General features: G+C 40.3%; 1 long non-coding RNA gene across 1 annotated transcript in view; it reads left to right on the top strand.

Moving 5' to 3' along the window:
- The first annotated feature begins 3628 nt into the window (after window positions 1–3628).
- Window positions 3629–10029, top strand: part of LOC116533189 — a 250753-nt gene continuing 244352 nt past the window's right edge. The window contains exon 1 of the long non-coding RNA XR_004261141.1: window positions 3629–4147. This is a non-coding gene — a long non-coding RNA (uncharacterized LOC116533189). The remainder of the gene's footprint in view (window positions 4148–10029) is intronic.

Raw genomic sequence — 10029 nt, 5'->3', positions numbered from 1 at the left:
TTCTATGTGACATGCCTGTTCCTACTTCATTTTCTGCCATGAGCAAAAGCTTCCTGAGGCCTCCCTAGAAGCCCAACAGAAACTGGTGCCATGCTGCTTATACATCTTTCAGAAACATAAGCCAATTAAACCCCTTTTCTTTATAAATTACCTAGTCATGAGTATTTTATAGCAAAGAAGAATGGCCTAATACATCCTCCTCAGTATGATGAGGTTCGGCTTCAATTTTCTTTGCTGGCCTCTTGCCTTTCACATGCTCACTCTTTGCTTTACATCTTTGCATTGCTATTTTTTTTCTCCTGTTGAAAATATGCTAAGATTGTCGACTTTTCCTGGACAATACCAATTCATCCTCAGAGATCCAGGCCCTGAATCATGCTCTTGGGCACCCTTTTCTCACCTCTTAAATCCCAGAGAGGTGCTGGTCCTCTGTACACCCATAGTGCTGTGGTCTTAAGTCTATTAGGACATTTTTTTCACATCAGAATTTCCTGTTTCCTGTCTGTCCCTTAAAACTTGGGATGGTTCATTAGTTTCCAGTGCAATGTTCTTGAATGAATATCAGAATGAATACATGCTGCAGGCCAGCAGTTTTCAAACTGTTCCCAGGTGCTCCAGAGAAGACTTCCATGATGGCACAAATATAAAATGTTTTCTTAGAAACAAAAGTTTAAATCAACCAAAGAAATTATTCATGTTTAACTGGCAATTTCCTATTTCTCAATTTTTATAATATAGTATTTGCCAAAAGTTACACCCTAAAAATACTTTTGCAGGCATTTATGAAAAATTTTTGAATTAAGGATCAACAGAATAATACTGTTTCAATAACAATTACTTGGCAAAGTGAGCAATAGTTATTGGAAAATGGCAAAGAATTGATCTAGTGAGAAATATAGATTAACACATGATTCTTTTAAGTCCAATAAAATGTACATTTATCTTTTAAACATTTCTTTTGTTTCTAACAGGGGGATTTGCATTTTAATAACAAGCACCTTTGTTCAGCTCCCTAACGTGGTCATATATGGTAAAGTTCAGCATTGTAGAAGTTGAAAATGCCACACATTCAGTATTTTCAAATCCTAGCAAAAAATAGAAAACCTCCACTGTGTATGCTCTAAAAATGTAATTTCTACTTTTAAAAACCTGAATACTCACTTGTGGTTTATTGTCCAAAAGTTTTTTTAAAAAGTAGAAAAGACTTTGCATTCTGAATAAAATGCCATTGACATTTCACATTCCTTACTTCTGAAGTATAAAAAAATAAAAAGTGAAATGGTCTGTCCCAAAAGAAAAGCTCTCTCTTACACTTATATTAAAAAATAAACAAAAATTCCCTATTGGATGATCATCTAAAAAGTCTATAGAAAACATATACTCTGACTTTTAAATGTCGACCAGCCTTGGAAATCTATATGACATAAACTTTTGCCAAAAAAATCAATCTTGAGTTATGATTTGATTAGCAGAAAATTGCTATCACATTTGTTTCTACATTTGTCTACCTCATGTCCTTTTCATTCATAGGCTGGCTGATTCAAACCTTCTTTAAAAACTCCCTGAGAAAGTCTGTGACATTAAAATGTCCTTTGATGCTCTTTCACTAAGCAGTGAATATTAACAGTTATGGTGACCCTGTTCCCTAATGTGTCTCAGCAGGATCAATAGCAGTTAAGTGCCACTGTTTTACAATTAAAAAGGGGATCATTTTAAATTTAAAAGCTCATAGCTAATTTTCTTCTTGGCACTTAATGGCATAATTCATTTTTGAAAAACCTCATTGGGAGAACATAGACTTTTTTTTTTTTTTTTTTTTTTTTGGTGGCAGCACAGGAAGAGGCTAGTTTCACACTCCTTGTTGCCTCTGCAGTGATTTGTAGTGTTCCTTCATTAAGCTGTCAGCAGGGCATCCGTAAAATTTTCTCAGAAATAAGGACCCGGATGGAGAGCATGAGCAACCATGGCGATTCTCTGTAAAACTGTTGAGCAGCCAGTTTTCTTGGAACTTTCTTTCTGAATGCTGCTGTTTTCAGCCAATCTTACCTTTTTATTTACAATTTTTTCCCCTCATGTTCACTATTCTTTTTGGTGACTGCCTCCTGTTCCCTATTAGGAACCTAGGCACATGACAGGTGGTTCAGAGCAGTGCATACATATTTCCAACATGTAATTGGCTAACATTATGCTGGAAATGTCATTCTGATCCTACCTCATTGACATTGCAGTCTCAGCTCCTTTCTACACAACGATGGCTTTCCTTTTTCCCAATTACAACAGTAACAGACACATCGAGTTACACATACATGATATCCCTGGGGATAAGCACTCATATAGATCCACTTTGGGGTAAGTCTTGTGTCTGCTTATGGAATGTACATTATCTTGAAGCAAATGAGAGAGATACTGTCGTCTATATTTGTTGCTGGAACTTAGAAGAATATATTAATGCACTTAGTCCTTTGTTTTAGGTATTTTTTAATATCTATTTTAAAAGCCAAAGATATTTACTTTTCTCCTAAATACTACTACTACTCCTATGAATTAAAAAATGAAACAGCTGAATATTGACTGTATGCAAGGCACTGTGCTCAGAGATTTATACATCTTTGTCTATGCTTCTATCCTTACAAAACAGACATACTGTTCATAATCTACAGATGAAGACAATCTCAGAGAGGTTAGGTTAGCAGCTTAAAGTCACACAGCTTACAAGTATTGCAAATGAGACAAAAGTCTTGAATGGCCTTGCTTCTTAACCCCTCAACTTTTAACCACAATGTCTATCACTTTCAATGAAACTGCTTTAGGTTTACCTGTATATCCTTAGAATTACATTCAAATCTAAACTCCTCAGTATTCATAGATTTTTCAAGAACCTTTTCAGGATACTAGTAGTTAGAAAATTAGGACCATTCAAAATAGATTGCATTATTTATTCTTCATGTAAAATTTAATCTATTTTTACATTGTTTTTGACTTTTGTTAGTTTATCACAGTACGTCTATCACAGACCGTGAGCTGTTACTCATTAAAGACTAGATGAAGTATTCCATCTTATTCAGTTTTGTGTGTGTGTGAATCTGATAACTACCTCTGTAAATATAAATTTTTGGCTGAATGCTAGTTTTCCAGTAAGTAACCTTGAATAAAGAGGGGCATATGCCTATTATATGGCATATATAATAGAGTTTGGAATAAATGGAATATTAGAGCATCCCAGGGATTTGAATTAATTTCTATTATAGAATTTTATCTTTATAGCCCACAAAAATTTTCATAAAGTCCCCCTCCCCACTATTAATATTTTGTAAATAATATTTTGTAACAATATTATTTTAAGAAATAATATTATTTTTACAAAATAGTAATAATTGTGGGAAGGGGACATTTATGAAAATTACCATGTCTTATAGAAAATAGAACAGAATGTAATTTTTAAAAATTGCTGTATACAAAACTCATTTTCCCCTTTTCTTCTTTTACTGTCCCTTTCCCTTTCCCTCTTTTCCTCTCTCCCTTTCTTCCTTTTTAAATATTTTTCAAACACATTAAAATCCAATATAGCTTTTGTATTCATTTTTCTTGTTTATTCCAGGCATTGCTGTGTAAGCGGCAAAAGTGACCCCTGCCCCAGCCCTGCAAGGGTAAGATACAGGCTGGTCATCTGTGCACGCGTCCATCTGAGTGGGACGTGAGTCCTGGCAGCTGCCGCCACCGCGCCGGTCCCTCCTGTAATCCAAGCCTGGTGTCCGAGGACGCGAGGCAAGCGCCGCGGCTCGGGTTGCCCTAAACGCGCTGGTCTATCACGCCACCGTCCAACACAATTAGCCGAGGACACCAGGTGCTGCCTGGCTCTCGCCACGTTGCACTTCTCGCGTTTCTCGTAACGGTGTTTGTCAAGTGCGCCCCCTTTTCAATGAGCCGCGCTGCGCCCTCCACTTCCGCATCCAACTGCGCAGGTGCCGGGGCCTCGGCGCCGCGTCTGGCAAACCCGCTCTGCTAAGCGCGGCGTCTGGCCCAGTGCGGGCGAAACGGGAAGGCCTGTCACGAAGCACAGCGTTTTCCACGTGCTGCGGCTGAAGCCACTCCCCTTTTGTGCATGCTTCCAGAAGAGACGAAGGAAAGCGTCCACACATAAGCTCAGGTAACATCACCGCTGCGTGTGTCCCTTTGCTACTGTTGCGTGCTGGGCACGGAAGGATTTTGGAGGGTCGTAGTCCCCGCGTTTCACACTGTGACCGTCTCTGACGTGGCTGCAGGTAGCCCGGCTGCTTTGTACATTCAAGGCCCTGCTCCTCCCCATCCCCGCAATAAACAATACCTGCTTCATTTTTTTCCCAGTGGTAGTTATCCTTTTATATTTACGTAAAGCGGCTGCCCTACGAGAGAGCATAAATGCCGCCGACCATAGGAGTTAGTTACTCTGTGCCTGGCTGTGTTGCATTAGCTGCTAATTACTCTGAGGTCTCCCCAGTGCCTCTGGTCTTCTCCGCTAAAGCACACTGTGTCATTTAAATTTACATTGTGTCATAGTACCCTGGTGTTGTGACACAGCCAAGTGTATTTTGACGTGTATGGTTTGTTTTCCCCCAATGGTGCTGCAGGAAGTTGCAACAGGTGTGGCCCGACCCCCTAGGCAAGAGGCGTGGATTCAGGTTCTACCAGTTTTACTCCTGATGAAGTTGGGCAAATCAGTTGGCTCTGGAGTCTTTAGTAGCCCTTTCCTCATTGACCATTGCAAGCTAAACGTTCTTTCATTCTTTCTGTTCTGGTGAGCCGTAACTTGTGTTTATGAAATGCTAGGCAGGTGATTTACATTTATTTCTATAGTACCCGTGAACTGGACGTTATTATTCTCATTTCACCACAAGGAAAATGGTACTCAGCTTTATGAAGCAAATTCACTCAAGACAATCTTCTTAGAGAGTGGGTGCAAGGCCTGAATGTGTATCCTGGCCTGTCTCTTAAGTACTAGTGTGCACTCCTACATCACAGGATTAGGGGATATATTGGAAAATCAAAAGAGTTAAATTGTTGTAGGATTGTTTGAGGTGTGTTTATATTTATTATGCAGATGTATCTTCATTGATATAATTTTTACTTACTTTTTGAGATGGAGTCTCACTCTCATCCAAGCTGGAGTGCAGTGGTATGATCTCACTCATTGCAACTTTCATCTCATGGGTTCAAGTAATTATCTTGCCTCAGCCTTTCCAGTAGCTGGGACTACAAGCATGCACCACTAATTTTTTTTTTTTTTTTTTTTTGAGACAGAGTTTCGCTCTTGTTGCCCAGCGTGGAGTGCAGTGGTACGATCTCAGCTCACCCCAACCTTTGCCTGCTGGGTTCGAGTCATTCTCCTACCTCAGCCTCCCAAGTAGCTGAGATTACAGGAATGTTCCACTATGCCTGGCTAATTTTGTACAGGATTTCTTCATGTTGGTCAAGCTGGTCTCAAACTTCCGACCTCAGGTGATCTGCCCGCCTCGGCCTCCCAAAATGTTGGGATTACAGGTGCGAGCCACTGCTCCCGGCCTACTTTTTTAATTTTTAGTAGAGATGGGGTTTTGCCGTGTTGGCCAGGCTGATCTTGAACTCCTGACCTCAAGTGAATCCACCTGCCTCTGCCTCCCAAAATGCTGGGACTACAGGCATGACCCACCGGGCCTGGACAATTTTTAATTATTTTATTTTTAAAAAATAGGAACAGGGTCTTGCTAGATTGACCAAGCTGGTCCCTAATTCCTGGCCTCAAGTGGTTCTCCTGCCTCTGCTTTCCAAAGTGCTGGGATTATAGGCATTAGCCACATACCCAGCCTGATATAATTTTTGATTAACTGATCTTCACAAACACCATACACAGTGGGTCAGACCTGTTGCTCATATAACATTGTAGGTCATTCCACAGTTTCAAGGTGAACAGGCAATCTGGACCAGAAACTCCCACAGGCCCTTTGTTCAACAAAGCACGCATTACCTCTTGCACATTTTAAAATTTATTATTCTACCAACTCAATCACTAAAAATCAGTGTTCTGAACTAGCTCTTTATTTTATTGGATACTTTTGAGTGCTATACAACTATATGACATTCTCAGAAATGGTGGTTCAAGAGTAGCAAGATATGAGTGCAGTACCTTTTCTGTTATGTCAGTTCAGGGGTGTAACTTGTATTAAAAAAAAAAACAGAGCTAGTCTCTGCTGCTCCAAGCGGCGAATCACACTCAAAAGGCATTTGACAGTAAACAGAGCAAAATTTCAGGCTAATGCTAAGACTCTCTGAAGTTAATGTGGTTCAATAAAAGGGATTAGCCCTTTTCATAGTTAACCCAGTAGTTCTGGGATGAAGCTGCCATATCATGAGCAAACACAGGGGCAGAGACTTGTAGTAAATGGCATGATTTGAAAACCAGCTCCACTCTTCACTAGCTCAAGGGAACAGCCAAGTGGTAAAATAGGGACCTAATAGCCTCTGGTACAGAATAGGAACTGAATGCAACTCTTCCTCTTCCTCTGCTTCCTTCTTTTTCTCTTCATTGTCTTCTTTCCTTACTTGTCCTATATCTTAGATTTTACCACTGCCTTCCAAAGACAATGGAACCTCTTTGACTTCTCCCTTTCTTACACCGCCGGCATTTCACCTGAACAACCTCCTGTCTCTTCAGCATTTTCAGTGTTTCTCACAGCCCTGTGGCCATTCCCATGGCCTGCATCATTCTCTCTTCCTGTGTCTTCTTCCCACCTTCCAGCCACCTGTCTTAACGCTGGCGAACTTTCTGAAATTCAGGCAAAGCCATGTCATTCCATTTTATTTCTTCAATACTAACTTCTTCAAATCTGCAGAAAGTAAAGAAGCCCAGCTTGTGTGTGTGCGTGTGTTTGCTAATTTTTACTAAGTATATTTGACCATGGGATAACTATTAACATTTTTATGGGGCACTAAAATTACAAGGACTGCAATTTGAGAATCAAAATGCTACATAGTAGCCTCCCCGACTTATCTGCAAAGGATAACATCAAGCCCTACATATAGTGTTTTTTCCTATGTATACATACCTATCTGTGATACATTTAATTTACAAATTAGACACAGCAAAAGATTAATGAGAACACTAGTAACAAAGTAGCACAATTATAACAATATGCTGTAATACAAGTTATGAATGTGGTCTCTTTCTCTCTCTCTCAAAACATCTTATTGTGTTGTACTCATTATTCTTCTTGTGATGATATGAGAAGACAAAATGCCGAGTAATGAGTTGAAATGAGGTGAATGACTTAAGCACTGGGATACAGTGTTTAACACTTACGAATTATTTCAAGAATTTTTTATTTAATATTTTCAGACCACTATTGACCTCGGATAACTGAAACCGCGGAAAGAGAAACTGTAGATAAAGAAGAACTACAATATTAAGCTTTTTGTATGGCTTCATAGAAGCACTTCTTCCTCTTCTGTTATTACTTGGTTGATGACAGTAAAGAGAAACATTGTCAGTAGGTTCATTTTTAGGCTAACCTTTAATGAGCATTTACTCTATGCCAGCTACTGTGTTAGGCATTTTACATGCACCATCTTGTGTTAATCTTTCTCAACCCCTGTTTGGAAACAGCTATTAATATTATTTTCCAGAGTGAAAAAGAGGCTAGATACACTTCTAAGCACTTCGGTAGGATAGTAGAGTTAGGATGTAAATGGAAATGGGATAGATGCCATTTTCAGGTAGGAAGACCCATTTTGGTGTTTTGTTTGGACATGAGGAGTATTTTTAAAGTCTGGCACACATCAGGACATTTGCAATCCAAATTCTTCTAAGGTGTGCTTCCCTTGCTGTAGTTAGGGAAGGGCCTCTGACACATCTGAAATACAGGGAAGACATATAGGCGAAACTTTTGAAAAGACTGCATTGGTTCTCCCAACTCTGTCTTGTTTCAGATCTGCTTGTGGCTCCAGTAATGTTGTAAATGAAATCAATTATTACCCCTGCTGTGTGATTTTCATCCAAGAGCTAAAATTTTTACCCCTTTTTTTGGTTACCAAGGGGTTTCTAGTTTAAAATGATTTGTCTCCTTTGGTTTAATAACAGGAGATTGGGATTGCAATCCTGAGTTTGGTTCAGAAATAAAGTGAAACCACACATTGTCTGCAGGTTGAGGGGAGAAGCCAGATACTCATGCTAAAGTGTAAGGAGAATTTGCAGGGAATCACAACACCTATGAAGATCCTGCTGCCTGGTTTCTTGGCTGTCCTGTGATAACAGTGCACACTGCAGCCTCAAAACTGAATGGAGGGCCTCCTTTGCAGGACATGGGACTGCTCATTGTCAAGAGAACAATTGAGTTTCTATCTGATCAATCCAAAAGTGGGTAGTTGTGTGACCTCGAGCAAGCCATTTCATTCTTCTGGATTTGGGTTTTTTAAATCCACACAGCAAACCCATCCCAGCAACCCTGGCATCGTGCTCATTCTCAAATCCTGTCAGAGTCCTCATGTCTCTGCTTCCAAGGCTCCATCGGTCTATCATGTCCCTCTTACCTCAGATATGCACAGCCTCACTTATTTATTCCAAAGCATGGATCATTGTTTAGCCTATTTTACTTTTTTACAACTTTATTTTTTGGAGCTGTTTTACATTTAGGAAAGATTGCACAAAAAATAGAGTTCCCCTATAACCCTTCCTCCCCATTCCCGCTCCCTCAGTTTCCCCTATTGTTATCATCTTGCAATAGTGTGGTACATTTGTCAGAATTAATGAGTTGATATTGATACATCATGGTCTACTGAATCCCACAGTTTACCTTAGGGGTTCACTCTTTGAGTTGTTCATTCTATGGATTTTAACAAATATACAGTGATATGTATCTTCTATTACAGTATCATATAGAATAATCCCTTTGCCCTAACTCCCCCCCCCACCAACACACACACACACACACACACACACAGACACACACACACACGCCCCCTGTGTTCCATCTCCTCGTTTCTCCTTCCTTTATCCCAAACCTCTGGCAATCACTGACCTTTTTACTGTCTCTTCACAGAATTTCAAATAGCTGGAATCACACAATATGCAGCCTTTTCAGACTAGCTTTTTCCATTTAGTGTTATGTATTAAAGTTTCTCCGTCACTTTTCATGGCTTGATAGCTCATGTCTTTTTTTGTTTTTGAGACGAAGTCTTGCTTTGATGCCCAGACTGGAGTGCAGTGGTGCAGTGTTGACTCATTGCAGCCAGTGATTCTCCTGTCCCAGCCTCCTGGATAGCAGGGATTATAGGCACACGCCATCATGCCCTGCTAATTTTTGCATTTTTAGTAAAGATGGTTTCACCATGTTGGCCAGGCTGGTCTCGAACTCCTGACCTCAGGTGATCCGCCCACTTCGGCTTCCCAAAATGTTGAGATTATAGTCATAAGACACCGTGCTCGGCCTCATTTCTTTTTATCATTGACTAATACTACACCATATGGATATTTTGTTTATCCATTCACCTGTGGAAGGTTATCTTGGTTGCTTCCAATTACTAGGAATTATGAATAAAGCTACTATGAACGTGATGTGCAGGTTTTCTTTTGGATATACATTTCCAATTCATCTGCATAAAAAACTAGCAGTGAAATTGCTGGATGATATAGTAAGTCTACATACAGCTTTGTGAAAGACACCAGACTGTTTTTCAAAATGGCGGTGCTAGTTTACTTTTTCACTCTTAAAAGTTTAACTAGGCTGGGCGTGGTGGCGCACGCCTGTAATCCAAGCACTTTGGAGGCCAAGGTGGGCGGATCACCAGAGGTCGGGAGTTCAAGACCAGCCTGACCAACATGGTGAAACCCAGTCTTTAAAAAAAAAAAAAAGGGCGGGCGCGGTGGCTCAAGCCTGTAATCCCAGCACTTTGGGAGGCCGAGGCGGGTGGATCACGAGGTCAAGAGATCGAGACCATCCTGGTCAACACGGTGAAACCCCGTCTCTACTAAAAATACAAAAAATTAGCTGGGATTACAGGCACGCGCCACCATGCCCAGCT

This window comes from Sapajus apella, unplaced genomic scaffold (genome assembly GCF_009761245.1).
Source record: "Sapajus apella isolate SASKATOON/1434 unplaced genomic scaffold, GSC_monkey_1.0 scaffold80, whole genome shotgun sequence".
NCBI classification, from domain to species: Eukaryota; Metazoa; Chordata; class Mammalia; order Primates; family Cebidae; genus Sapajus; species Sapajus apella.
Note: the sequence above shows the minus strand (reverse complement) of the source record. Positions and strands in the feature narration are given on the sequence as shown.